Source organism: Zea mays, chromosome 9, assembly GCF_902167145.1.
Source record: "Zea mays cultivar B73 chromosome 9, Zm-B73-REFERENCE-NAM-5.0, whole genome shotgun sequence".
Lineage (NCBI taxonomy): Eukaryota > Viridiplantae > Streptophyta > Magnoliopsida > Poales > Poaceae > Zea > Zea mays.
In genome coordinates, this window is record NC_050104.1 from 4,207,120 (window position 1) to 4,221,804 (window position 14,685).

A 14,685-nucleotide genomic window follows, 5' to 3' on the forward strand; every position below is an offset into this window, starting at 1 on the left:
GGATTCCGCGGCCGACCGTTGGCCCGGCCGACCGTTGGCTCACCGGACAGTCCGGTGCACACCGGACAGTCCGGTGAATTTTAGCCGAACGCCGTCGGCGAATTCCCGAGAGCGGCCACTTCGCTCGAGGCAGCCTGGCGCACCGGACACTGTCCGGTGCACCACCGGACAGTCCGGTGTGCCAGACAGAGCTGAGTCTTGGCTGTACACAGCCAAGCCTTTTTCACCTGTTTTCTTTTCTTCTTCTTTCTGTTTCTAACACTTAGACAAGTATATTAGTACACAAAACCAATGTACTAAGGCTTAGAAACATACCTTTACTCTTGATTTGCACTTTGTTCATCCATGGTCATAGATTCACATTTAAGCACTTGTGTTGGCACTCAATCACCAAAATACTTAGAAATGGCCCAAGGGCACATTTCCCTTTCACAAGGAAGAGCGGCCTTAGGAACTCGCCAGCTTCGGGAATTTGCAACGGCTAGTCCGCTATAATTCACCGGACATGTCCAGTGTGCACCAGACTGTCCGGTGAGCCATCGAAGCAACGGATACTTCGGCGCCAACGGCTACCTGCAGCGCATTGAATGCGCGCCAGCGCGCGCAGAAGTCAGGAACGCCCATACTGGCGCACCGGACACTCTACAGTACATGTCCGGTGCGCCACCGGACATCCAGACGGGCCCAGAAGACAGAGCTCTAACGGTCGGAACCCAATGGCTTTGGTGACGTGGCTGGCGCACTGGACATGTTCGGTGTGCACCGGACTGTCCGGTGCACCATACGACAGTCAGCCCCACCAAACGGCTAGTTTGGTGGTTGGGGCTATAAATACCCCAACCACCCACCATTCATTGCATCCAAGTTTTCACACTTCCAACCACTTACAAGAGCTAGGCATTCAATTCTAGACACACTCAAGAGATCAAATCCTCTCCCAAATTCCACACAAAGCTTTAGTGACTAGCGAGAGTGATTTGCTTGTGTTCTTTCGAGCTCTTGCGCTTGGATTGCTTTCTTCTTTCTTGATTCTTTCTTGCAATCAAACTCACTTGTAATTGAGGCAAGAGACACCAATCTTGTGGTGGTCCTTGTAGGAACTTTGTGTTCCAAGTGATTGAGAAGAGAAAGCTCACTCGATCCGAGGGACCGTTTGAGAGAGGGAAAGGGTTGAAAGAGACCCGGTCTTTGTGACCACCTCAACGGGGAGTAGGTTTGCGAGAACCGAACCTCGGTAAAACAAATCCATGTGTCACACTCTTTATTCGCTTGCGATTTGTTTTGCACCCTCTCTCGCGGACTTGATTATATCTCTAACGCTAACCCGGCTTGTAGTTGTGATTATTTTTGAGAATTTCAGTTTCGCCCTATTCACCCCCCCCCCCCTCTAGGCGACTATCACTCTTTCCCTCTTACGTTGACTTGCATCAACACATTCTCCTAAACCATCAAATTTATTCAATTTTAAACATTGTTGAAATGTCAAATAAGCCATTTTATTAGTAGATATACCTTCAACAGTGTTGCTAGACAATTCTCTTAATGGATAATGAACATCATTATTTTGAAACGGGTCCATCTACGTCTTCCAATCAGTCAGAAAACCTGTATACAAAGGATGAGTAATCTTATCAGACTTCAACATAGGATAATATAAGCTCAATTTCTAGTCGAATAGCAATGATTTGTAGAGATAGGGAAAGTCCTATCGAGCTAAATGGAAGTCAATTGAAATTCATCTCTAAATTTGTTGCTTTATTGTAATTATATAGCTGGAGCTGCCGATCCAAATCGATGCACGGCGGACAACAACAGAGCAGGGCTGAAAAGTCGATCAACAGAGCAGAGGATGAGTGGCTAGATCACCAGAATACAGGCACAGATTGACAAAAAATTCAGCTGCTACAGTACACTCGGTCGCACAGTTCTTCAGCGAGGAGGAAACGAGCTAATCGATCGAAAGTAGTGTTCTGTAGTCTATACTACTATTTGTGTTCACCGTTTTTCTGCGAGATTTGTTTTGTTTCAGCCATTGCCCCTTCAGGACGACAGCCAGAAAATGTATCTAAAACACATCGTTGGCAGCGGTTTGGCCGTCGCATTACGCGCTGCTCTCCGCTCCACCGGGCCGATGATCTGCCAGATACCTTATTACTGGCTACACATATTTGAATACTTTCAAAGTTCTTTAGATTATATGATCCTTGAGTAATTTGGATGAAAGAAAATAAGTACTGACTGCTGTTTAATAAGTCAGCATAGCCCTTTTCCATTCCTATGAGGAGTCTTGTATCATCTTGTATTTTTAAGATTATACTTTAACTGCACTGATTATACTTTAAGACTGTTATTTCAATCTGTGCAGGAGAAAATGCTGAACTTGGACTGCCAGAAACAAGCCTTGCTATTATACCTGGGTATGGAAATATATAACCTACACAAGCCACCCTGTGTTTTTCTTTTTTAGTTTTATATACGAATTTTTTAAGAAAATGTCAAGATGCTCTGGAACAAAATAGCCTGAAAAACAGAAATACATAGGGAGTCCCCAGACTGGTGCAATTTTCATCTTCAATTGTGACGTGATAAATCTAGCTGTAACTGGACGTGATTTCACAGAAAATAATCTGACGTGGCTAGCAAAAGTTCGAAACAAAGACTCAAGCATAAGGAACTTGTAGAAGTAAGCATCTACATCAACTTTAATTACCTTTCAAATAGTCGATTTAATTTGTTGATGCTGAAAAGGTAAAACCAGCAAGCAGGACTTTACATGATGTGTTTACTTTTCTAGAATCAAAATTGACATTGGTTTTCTTTGTCATGATAGAACTTTCCCACTGCATGCTTTGACTATGGTAATTGTACATGCATTTTTTGATGTACTTAAATTAAAAGGTACACAAAACCTAACCAAAACTACCAGAGTAATCTGCTTCCGTCTGCTGCACTATAAAGAGCTGGAGGTACACAACGAGTTCCTAGGATCATATGCTAGCCTTGTTAGTTGTTACCTGTTTTTACCTACTTAGTACTTACAGCAACAAATCATAAATGTGTGTTTGTGTTTCAGGCTTAGCAAACTACTGTGTTCCAGCAGGAGAGGCTTACCAGAAGGCTCTTGACATTGCCTTTGAGATAACTCAGAAGGTAAGGATCATTATTAATAAGCTATCCCTAATGGCATTAACTAATAAAGGGTCAGCTCTGCCCACTATGCAACATCCCCAGGACGGAAGGTAGCCCACATATAGTTTCCATAACACAAGTGTGGATGAAGCACAACGAGGAGATTTTTTAACTGAGCATAGCAATTGCAAGGATCACAGGCGTGCTGTGTTTACTTTTTCTTTGAATTGCAGACATTCTTTTTGTTGGCTGCCTGCACTTACCTGAACACATTTGCATTGTAGTGTTTTGTTATTGGAATCGTGTTATAGTTTGTGTTACGTACTGCTATGTAACAATGATTTGTTTTTTCTGTTCATGGTACCATTGACTTCAGATTTGAATCTCGTCTGTATATGTATGCAGTGCCATTTTAATTGAGTTTCATGGATTTTGTCTTCATTATCTTATGTTTGTGATGCAACCCTGCTTCCTTTGCAGGAGGCATACTCTCATCTTCCCAAAATCTCTAGCAAGGAAACACATCCAAAGATAGCACAAGTTCTGCTGGAACGACAAAAATATGATATGGCACTTCTTGTGCTAAAGTGCACAGGGCATGGAAGCTTCTCTGCTACAGAAAACTTTAAAAAAGATGGCATTTCATTTCTTAGTGAGGCAGTGACTGTGGTTCGTGTCAGAATTGAATGTCGCCTCCTAACAGAAACGTTTATGTATCATAGAAGCTACTGCTCTAAGGTGAAAGAGCAACACTCAGCAAATATGACACATGCTGAGGATGCATTAAAAAACTCTTGGGTTTATCATGTTGAGATGATGGTGACCGAATTTTGTGTTATCTGCATTAAAAGGAATTTAGTTGATAAAATGATGGATCTGCCCTGGGATTCGAGGAGGCGAAACATCTTCACAAGTCCCTCTTTGACTCTGCTCATGAAATGCCCATGAAACCAAATGGTAGTCTACTTGTTGTCTACTACCTTCGGGTAAATATTCTGATTCTCATTTTTTGTATTTAAATATAACCATATTAAGAAGCACTATGGAAATTGCAGATGAATAAAACTTTAGGGTATACTGTTATGATGAAATTGTCAGGCTCATTTGTGTCATTTCTCATCTATATACTGAGTTGTTGCATCTGTTTTATTAAATGCATGTCTTTCATACATTAAAATTACAAATATGACAGTTGTATACCTGTATATAATACAAGTATACTACGATAACTTATATACAAATATAACACATATTTTGTATATAAGTTATCGTAGTATACTTGTATTATATATTCCCGTTGCAACACACGGACTCTCTTTTTGCACAGTAGAACACACCACCGCAAAGGGAGTAGTTGGTAAGAACATTGGTAACAAAAACACGGTGATGAACCTCTTTATTAGCTCATAGATAAGTCACATAGTTTTGTACAAAGCTATCACCATTAAGACTGGACACATGACCAATACAAATAGAGACCAAATCATTGTTACTAAGTGTTCTACTACATATAATTAATAAAGTATATCTACTATAATAAGCTAAAACACGTCTCAATCTGGTATCATAGTTGTCAATTGTGCTTGTCTGTTCTCCAGAAAATTGTTGATGGCACGACTCCTTGGATTTTGAATCAACGAGTGTCGAATGACTGCAATTTAGAACATGATTTGTAAAAACATGATTATTTTAAATCATCATAATTTTAAATGTTTTTAACAATATATTGAAAAAAGCACTCACTCTGCAGCCGGTGTGTAGTGTGATGATCTGGGTTGAAATGAATGGTGCTATAGTCCGAAGTTTCCAAACATCCTATTGTTATTTATAGTATAGAATTAATAATAAACATGAAAATTGAATATATGTTGAAAGATGCTAGGTATAGGAGAAATTACTGTATTTATTGTTACGACGCATCATTGTTGCAATAATTATATTGTTGTCAACTTTAGCTAATGCCCATCGTAGAGCATTTCTCTGCAGGAGATCGGTCCATACCCCCATGACAATTAGATTCCACCTATAAAACACATAATAATTGTTTGATTAAAACCTAACAAATGTTTAATGTTTTAAAAAGAATGTAACTGTGAATTAATGTGTAACTATGAATTAATATGACCTGGAATCCATTAGTACAACCTCTTTGTATGGCCTTCCACCGATATACTTTAATGGCTCCAAATGAACAACTATGCCAATAATGTCTGAGCCATTCACATGTGATTAGTTACCTTTGAATAATTTGCAAACTTAAGATGTTAAGTTATATACCATATGGAGGGAAGGGTGATTACCTACGAACGTCTTATGCGGTTGTTGGTAAACATCATGAAATGGCATAAGATATTTTGGAAATGGAGGAAATTGAATTGGTTTAGTGAATGGCTCCACAATAGTATGTGTTATCAATCCCAACTCTAGCCCATGCACAATATTCCGAAATTGAACCTCCGCCCAGTTTAGACAGAATGCCACTTTATACAATGTATATGTGTATCCTTGTTTGAGTAAGACGTCGAACCGTTCGACATTATTGCCGTTTGAAATTGCTTCGATTTTGGCTCCCTAGATATTTTTTTGAGAATACATGTCGTATAAGTCAAAAAAGTCTATGATATAATAACATGATTATATTGACTCTATTTTAAAGCTTGATGAAGTGACTCACAGTGATGTCCTGTAGGATGAAGTGTTGACTATTACGATGCCTAGGAAACTTAACAACTACCCTCGCAAAGACACTCTTTACTTGTGGTAAGTTATTGAAACCTTGAATATCGTCAAATAGCACGAAACTACATAAAACACGAACTTTATCTTAGATTCTTCATTAATATATAGATAGATAGATGTGACAAGTGAACCATGTACTTACGGAGGAAAGGGACGCAAGTCTGCAACTGTCCTATTTTGGTTAAGTGTAACTGATGTCATTGATCCTATAGGATCGATCATGACATCATTGCAAAGATACAAAATATCATGAAAAGGATTAGATGAGATAACAGAAAAACAATAGTAGTGTAACACATGTAAGATTTTTATTGTAAAAATTGCACATGTCTTATGTTGATTTAACTTGACCGTTATTTATGTTTTGCAGTTAAACTACATTGTTTTTTGTTATCATACAAATTAGAACGACATTGGACTACAAGAATTTAGCAAAATGCTGAAGAGCATTGTTACATATATAAGATATTGTAGTAATGCTACTCTGCACTGACTTTTGAAATGTTAGTTATGACCACCTAGTAAACTATGTGTGAAGTATACTTCAGTTGCCCATGTAGAAAGACACACGTACTACGTGTCTACGTGGTCCGAATATCCGGCCCAGGCATGAACGGTCGGTTACACCGGCCAATCCTCCTCTCGAGCCTGGACGCAGCACGGCGCGCCGGCGCGGGACGACGGCATGACGCCGCCGTCCATCTTCCACCACCCTTGACGACATTGATGAGTTTTTTAGAAGTAGGGAATATGTTCAGGATGAGATGGAGGACAGCAAGAGTCCTAAGGGTGAGTTCTGACTTCTGGAGTTGTATTTACATACATAAGAATTGCTTCATTGACTACATTTTTGTTAGGATAGTGACTACATTTTTGTTTTGGAGATTTACCCCACCTGAACAGTGAGACTGTGCGAGCCAATGGCAGCCATTACAACATTTTTGTGTTTAGATTTTACAACAAACTGGAGTAGTTTAAACCTATATAATTCTAATATCGGAAGTCCAAACTCACTAAATCTAACAATGGCACTGCAATAGATGACAATTCATGAGCTTATGTCAAACAAAATGCCGATGTTATGAGCGCCATCAGCAGTGGTGCAAAGTAGAATGTGTACTTTTACTCCTATCGCCACATTCTATTGTATCACCCAACTGGCTTTGACCAAATCACAGCAATTGATGCTCAAACAGATATTAACAATAACTGGGTGCACATTTACTGCCTTGGTAAACTTGTTAGTCATGTTAGCCTGTTCGCTGCGGCTTTAATCCACCGGCTTGTTTTTGTTGCTACTTAAAGATGACTGATTGTTGCACAATGTTTCTTTTTATGAAAGAATGCACTGATTGTTGTTTGGCCAATTGGTTGAAATAACAAATTAGTTTAGAGCAACTTTGTTCTTCACCTTGCATCATTCTTATATTTATTTTTATTATGCATAGTGACATTTTCTGTTATACTTCAGGGCCGTCAGAAGTTGTTCTCAAATGAGGAGAAGATTCTTCTGAACAAGCGAGTGCCTGATCTGGAAATAGCTACTTCTGTAAGAAATCTGTATTTAGAGAAGTTCAGTTGTTGTAGTGTTATTAATAATTTGCTTTTGAATCATGAGAACCATAGAGATTTTTATGTTTAAAATTTGCCTCTTCACCTGTCTGTAGGCTGATTTTTGTTATTTCAAGTTTAGTTTTCACGTGTAATGTGACCTTGTATCTATTCCTTGCAGAGTAAATGACTTCCACTTCACACCCTTGCTGCATCCGGTGATTTGTATCTATTGAATAGCCTTTTAAAACATAATGTGGACATAAATGCGCTTGATAAGGTAATTGCCACCGCCTGACTGCAAAATAGCTATACAGCTTCTTTGTTTTTAGATCATTATTGTTCATTGGATTTTTTTGCTGGTTTCCTCAGGATGGCTTACCAGCGATCCACAAAGCAATTCTTTCAAAGAAGGCTGCTATTATCAATTATCTTTTAAGGAACTCAGCAAATCCATTCATCCAAGATAAGGTAAGTACAAACCTTTTTTAGCATGCTTGTAAACACTAAACAGTTTGTAGTTTGTACAGAGCCTAACACAAGCAAAGTTATTTAGGCTTGTCTTCATGGCTTTAGGTTCCTTGATGACTCGTAAACAGTTTATACAGAGCCTCATTATTGTGATGAGGTGTCATGCTCTGGAATTCCCATCAAAACCCAGGAGGAGCGCTCATCCTTATCCCTGCAAAGACAGTCTAATCTATCTCCTGTCTCCATGGAAGATTATTGCACTTCTCTTCTTCTAGATTTGCCACAAAGTAAATAGTGAGCTGGTTTTGTGCCCTTCTCGGTCATTGGCAGAAACCAATCCTCCATCTCATTTTGTTCAGTCCAAACAGCTGGTTGTAGGTAGGTACATTTGCTCCATGTTGCCACTAACCCCCCCCCCATACCTTTTCCACGTGAAAGTTTCTTTATATTTGAAGATTACTGTATATTACTATTTTCCATACAATCTGATTTTCTTGATTGTTAGACAAGGATCCGTTCTCACCTCTTGTATTTGGAATCCCTAATGTGTGAAGTATACTTCAGTTGTCCACCTACATATTCCCTATGGTTTCATCATAAGCTACTTCATCATTCCCTGATTACTACTCTCTCGTTGGTGTTCAGGTGCTGCCATATTTTTATATACCTTGTTCGGAGGAGCTGATTTGTAATCTAGAAAAAGGTGATTTGTAGCTTGTTACATATGCACCCCTTGTACAGATTGGAGACCGCTTATGTTTTTGCTATTTTCATGCCTTTTGTTATATTATTTCTTGTTTTATTCTACATGTTGTTTATAAATTTATTAGATTAGCTATCTTCCTAGATCTCTGTAGTTGATTGTTTCAGAGGCATATATATTATATATATATAAGCTACGCGATTATATAACTACATTCAGTCTCCAAAATTTGTTACTGGATGAAGCCACACTTTATGACTCACCCCACTACTGGAAGTTTGTTAGTGGGCCTGAACCAGGGCAGACCCAGTGCCGGAGACAAGAGTGGGGTCTAGAGAAGGGATAATCCGAGGCAAGCCTTGTCTCTGTGGAGCTGTTTCGAACCTGTGACCCAGTGACTCAGTGAGGCAGCTCTCACCATTGCACCAGGCCTGCTTTTATTATTGTTTGAATCAGAAATGTTAAACAATTGTAAAAAAATGTTTGCTTTCTGGCTATGTTTATTTTACCCGAGTTTTGCAATCTGATGAATACGTTGGTACATATCAAATGGCAGTCAGAATGTCTATGATCAAGGGTGTCTAAGTAGCTTTCAATAAGTAGTCTATGCGAAGATATAAAGACCTATAAGGCATCCCCAAAAGCATATTTACGATAAATTTGGGTACCATTGGTATCAAACAGGTAAGGTTATCATAACTGGAAAAAATGATTGAATTATATGTTTGTCAATATTTTTGGATGTTTGGCTACATAATCATAAGGCATTTATAGTGTTTGTTGTTAGCAGACTTATATCTTAATGAAATGATTAAACAGAATAAAGGGTCTATTGAGGCTATTATATATATCTTGATGATTAAAGAGTGTAAAGGGTCTATTGAGGCTAAAGCACTAATATTAAGTAGAAAAGTATGGAGAAAAGAGCAAAAAGTATGAATTAGACATTTCGGTAGGGAAGGTTTTATGCATAGTCACAACAAGAAGTATAACCGCCTTGGTGGTGAGCAGCAAGAGGTGAGATAGTAGAGATGTTTTGGAAATCTAATTAACAGAATATTTTAAAGCACTATTGCAAATCTAATTTGCAACACATACTTATACTTAATTACTTTATCCTGTTCCACACTTAGTGTGGAAACATACACAACAAATTGTTATAGGAAGTGTTTGACATTAGCATATATTTACACATGCATATACTTAATTACTTTATCATGATCGTGTGTCACCATGATTATATTGACTTCATTAGAAAACATAAACATAAAACTATAAACATAAACATAAAACTATATTACCTGATCAGGATTGAGAAGTTGCCTTATGTCTGTCCAGTCCCACACTTTATAGACAAAACCTATTGCTACCTTGGAGCACCCAACAGTTTGCAACCAGTGAGCCAGTAGTGACCATCAAGCTGGAAATAAAAAGAATTGGGACATGAACTGTCAATGCAACAGAGATAAAAACAAAAGGAATAAATTCGATAAACGGCATGAACATAATCATGTGTCATTAGCTTTGTACACAATAATTAAAACACTCTTCGACACCAAATAAAAACAACACAGTTATTGGAAAACAAGAAGTTTCTCTTAAGCAGTTGCACGGTATTTTCGAGAAAAATGTCTCCTATCGTCATGTCCTATGACCCAACCGTGCTTATCTCATTCTGAACATATTTAGCTGGAGCAGTTCAGGTTGTTGAGGGCATAAACTTCAATGTCTTAAGACGGCGCCAGTATTTTTAGTACCAAATCACCCAGTGCGTAGGTATGCTCCTAGGTACACCGCAAGCATATTCCTCCCTTCCAAGGCTCTCTCCTCTATTCTGACCCATCACCCTCTCCCTCTCTCTGTTTCTATTCTGGCTCCCATCCATCCATCCATCCATCCATCCGTTCGTTCGTCTCGTTGCTTCTTCAGAGCAGAAAAAAAAGAGAGAGAGAAGATGATGATGCAGATCGATGCACGCACTGCGACGACGACCACCACCACCACCCAAAGACTGTCACGAAGAATTTACTTATAGATTCATTCACGAACTATACGATTTAGACTTTGGACTCACAAAATAATATAATTGGCATGTAGCGGGAAAACAAATAATGCTGCAGCAAAGGGTACACCCTTTGTAGTTACCTTATGTTGTCTCATAGCTTAATTGGCTGTTGTTTAAGTACTCAGTTCTCAGTGGTTTAATCTTACCTGATAGGTGGTAATGGCTCTAAAAGTGCTCGTGCTGAGTCTGTGGCTGAATTTATGGGTGGGAATGAAACAATTCCGTCTATGAAGGTAGGGTCTTGCATAAACTGGATCTAGGGCTGGGCACTTTTAAACCGTAAACCGAACACCGAACCGAACCGAGCCGAACCGAACCGAAATTTCGGTTTTTTCGGTTGATCGGTTCGGTGTCGGTTATTGTTTGTGTGCAGATCGGTTTTCGGTGGCAGTGTCGGTTTCCAGCTTGCAAGAACCGAACACCCGAACAACCGAAGGACTACTGCGATTGTGCGGTTGGCTGGTTGTTTTGCTCCAATTTGAAATTATTTGATGAATCAGCCCATGGCCCAACTTGGCCCATCAACCTTCCCACGCACGTCAAGTTAGTGGACAGCACGCATGGGCCACGGTGGTGAGCAGCCAAGCATAGCGCTGGTGGGAATTTAGGATGCTAGGACATTGGTGCACTGAAGTTTGGTGAATTTCAGTATAAACCGAACACCGAACCGGAACACCGAAAACCGAAGACGTCGGTTTTTTGTTTGGCTAAACACCAATCGGTTCTCTGTTTCTCAAAACCGAAGTTTTCTAACACCCGAAAAACCGAACCGAATATACCGAAAAAACCGATTGCCCACCCCTAACTGGATCTATTTTCTCTTCATGACTGTTGCTGATGCACGTGTTATTCCTACCATTCGTTTTTGTTGTTCAATCCAATCATATGTGGTGAAAGCATCAAAATTAGATACATAAGTGATAGGATTCAGGATTCCACATATTTTCTATATGCTTTAAAAACATTGAAGAAACCCAAATTTTTTTATTAATAATCATTATCATTTCAACAGAGAATAAAACATGACAGGATGACATCTTTGTATGGATTGGGTGTACATCCATTTAGTGCATATTCGGTGTCCCACAACAATTTAAGGCCTAAAACAGAAGAGGGTGAATTATCTCCTAATGGTGAAATGAAAGAGGAACACTTCTGTGTTTGCTCATATGAAGCTGTAGATGGAACTTCTAAACAAAATGAAGGTTCTACCAGCAGATTTAATGGAAATGACTCATTTTATGTTCTGTTCAGGCTACATCAAGTTAGTTTCTTTTTCTTCAATAACCTCTATATAAGTTTGTGCTTATGTGGTCTCATTGGCTAACCTTTATTGATTGCAGATCTTTTATATGAGAGAATATTGTCAGCTAAGACAAACTGTTCCACATCAAACAATAACTGGAAAGCTTCAAGGCACATAAATTCTCCAGATCAATATTCAAGGTATTTTAGTGCAGGTTTATCAGTGCAGTATACAACTTACTTGATGGTTCTTCTGAGGAGAAGCCCGCGGCGGAGAAGACCACCGCCGAGAAGAAGCCCAAGGCGGAGAAGCGGGTCCCCGCGGGCAAGTCTGCCGGCAAGGAGGACGACGAGAGCAAGCGTGGCAGGAAGAAGGGAAAGAAGAGCGTGGAGACGTCGCGCCCACATTTATCATCATCGAAGTGGAGGGAGTGGAGCAGTTCAGAGGGAGATCGTGGGGGATTGCAGCTAGTGCAGCAATGGAGATCGTGGCGCGCGGGGGTGGGGAGCCCTGGCGATGATGGCGCGCGGGGATGGGCCTCGTGGCGTGCGGGGGTGGGGCGCCCTAGCGACGACGGCGCGCCAGGGTGGAGCGGAGGTGGACGGCGCGCGGGGTGGGCTGTGGAGGAGGACGGCGCGCGGGGGTGGGCCGCCCTAGCATTGACGGCGCGCCAGGGTGGAGCGGAGGAGGACGGCGCGCGGGGTGGCCCTGTGGAGGAGGACGGCGCTGGGGTGGGCTGCTCTGGGCCACAAGCAGATGGGCCTCCGAGGAAAAGTGTAATCCGTGTTGGCAATCTAAAAATAGTACCACATTGTTCACTGAACTGTGCACACACTTGTTTATAAGGTCTAGTGCGCACCACAACATGTGTAGTCTTGGTTGGCTGTGAGCTTTAACCCACGCTGCTAGCTTTTTTTGGTAAAAATTTGGTTGCGGTGCGCGGGACGCTTGGGAATGGGAAACGGGTCACATGCGTGGGACGCTTGGGAATGGGAAACGGATCACATGCGCGGAATGGGAATGCAAACACACAGGAGTTGGGAATGGGGGTCGCGGAGTTGGGAATGAAGCAAACACACAGGAGTTGGGAATGGGGTCGCAGGACACAGTTGGGAATGAAAACAGAGTTGGGAATGGGAATGGCAGAACCAGGAATGGGCCAGCCTACCCCTTGCGTTCTTAATTAGTAGTATAGATGTCACACACCATTACGTTTACCTATGTTAAGATTATGCCCTCAAGCATCATAATCATCATTCTTTAACATCATGGAGTGTTATGTGCATTTTTATAGAAAATTTATATGTATTACTTTACATGACTAAAGATGATAAGAAGTGTTGGCTATGAAAAAACCCATGAATGTTATAAGTAAGTTGCTACTTTAACCATGTTCATTTGGAGATTAGATTAGTCCCTTACTTAATCTTGATGATTAGTTAAACATATTTGAGTTTTGAAAAATAGGCTTTCATGCAATCTAGCAATGATTCTGAATTATGAAAAAATTAATTAGGGCGATGTTGGCCATTTGAGCTATAGGGGAGGAATCCTCATATTTTTAGCTTTTCGAAACATATTTTTTGTAATTTTTGGAGCTATCCATTGCAGATTTGAAAATTTTGAATTTAAGACTCCTCTCTCACTGACTAGCGGACCCCACCTGTCAGCCTATGTATTCGCGCCTGCTAAAATTTCGCGTGCCCACACGCGCTCTTCTCTCTCTTGCTACCGCATGGGCCTGGCTTGTAAGTGCCTCCCCTTCCGATGTTAGTGTCGCACACGCGTTAGATAATGGTTGCGGTGCTCGTCAGTGCTTCACCACTAACTAGGTATATGCCCGTGCGTTGCAACGGGTAATACTAATGCAGGCATAGGTCATTGTTTAGTGAGGTAATCAACTGGCAGGGTGACACTTGTGTATGTATAGGTCATTGTTTAGTGATGTTATCAACCAAACTTCATGTGCGGGGTCGACATGCGAGGGAGGTGACATTGGGAGGTAGGCTCGGGGGGCAGGGCGTTGGGTGTGTGGGACCGTGAATTGCGTCGGGAGGCAGATTGGAGGGCGTTAGGTGGATGGAGGCCGCGACATGTGGAACGTGGCGCGGTTAGAGCGAGAGGCGGGAAGAGGTGGAGGAGGCCGGGTGCGGACAGTTCTGCCAAAGTGGCCTTAGGCGAGTCGTGACTGCGTCTGCTACCCGAGCTTGGCCTCGGATGAGTCGTGACTGCGTCTGCTGCCCGAGCTTGGCCTCAGATGAGTCGTGACTGCCTGTCTCGCCCGGGCTTGGCCTCAGACGAGTCATGATTATGTCTCCTGCTCGAGGGTGTCCTCAGGCGAGTCGTGACTGCGTCTCCCACCCGGCTTGGCATTGGGTGATTCTTGACAGCCTCTCCCGCCCGAGAGTGGTCTCGAGCGAGTCATGACTGCGTATCCCACCGGAGGATGGCCTCGGGCGAGTTGTGACTACTTGTCTTGCCGGAGGTTGGCCTTGGGCCAGTCGTGACTGTCTATCCCACTCGCAGATGGCCTCGAGCGAGTCATTACTGCCTGTCCCACCCACGGATGGCCTCAGGCAAGTTGTGACAATCTATCCCACCTGAGGATGGCCACGGACAAGTCGTGACTATGTCTCCCGCTAGGGGTTGCCCTTGGGCGAGTCATGACTGCATGTCCCACCTGAGGGTGGCCTCAGGCGAGTCGTGACTGACTATCTAGCCAGGGCTTGGCCTCGGTTGAGTCATGACTGCGTCTCCTGTTGGGGGTTGGCCTCGAGCGAG

The 14,685-nt window shown here is 41.7% G+C and overlaps 1 long non-coding RNA gene and 1 pseudogene across 1 annotated transcript; one reads left to right on the plus strand and one right to left on the minus strand.

Annotated features, from left to right (window-relative positions):
• Nucleotides 1-5,577: 5,577 nt before the first annotated feature.
• On the minus strand, nt 5,578-6,143 carry LOC103637814 (uncharacterized). The gene is made up of 3 exons (XR_558379.2): nt 6,011-6,143; nt 5,804-5,930; nt 5,578-5,700 (listed from the first exon to the last, which is right to left on the minus strand). It is a non-coding gene; the product is annotated as an uncharacterized lncRNA (long non-coding RNA).
• A 429-nt stretch (nt 6,144-6,572) lies between these two features.
• On the plus strand, nt 6,573-7,938 carry LOC103639668 (ankyrin repeat domain-containing protein, chloroplastic-like; annotated as a pseudogene).
• The last annotated feature ends 6,747 nt before the right edge of the window (nt 7,939-14,685 follow it).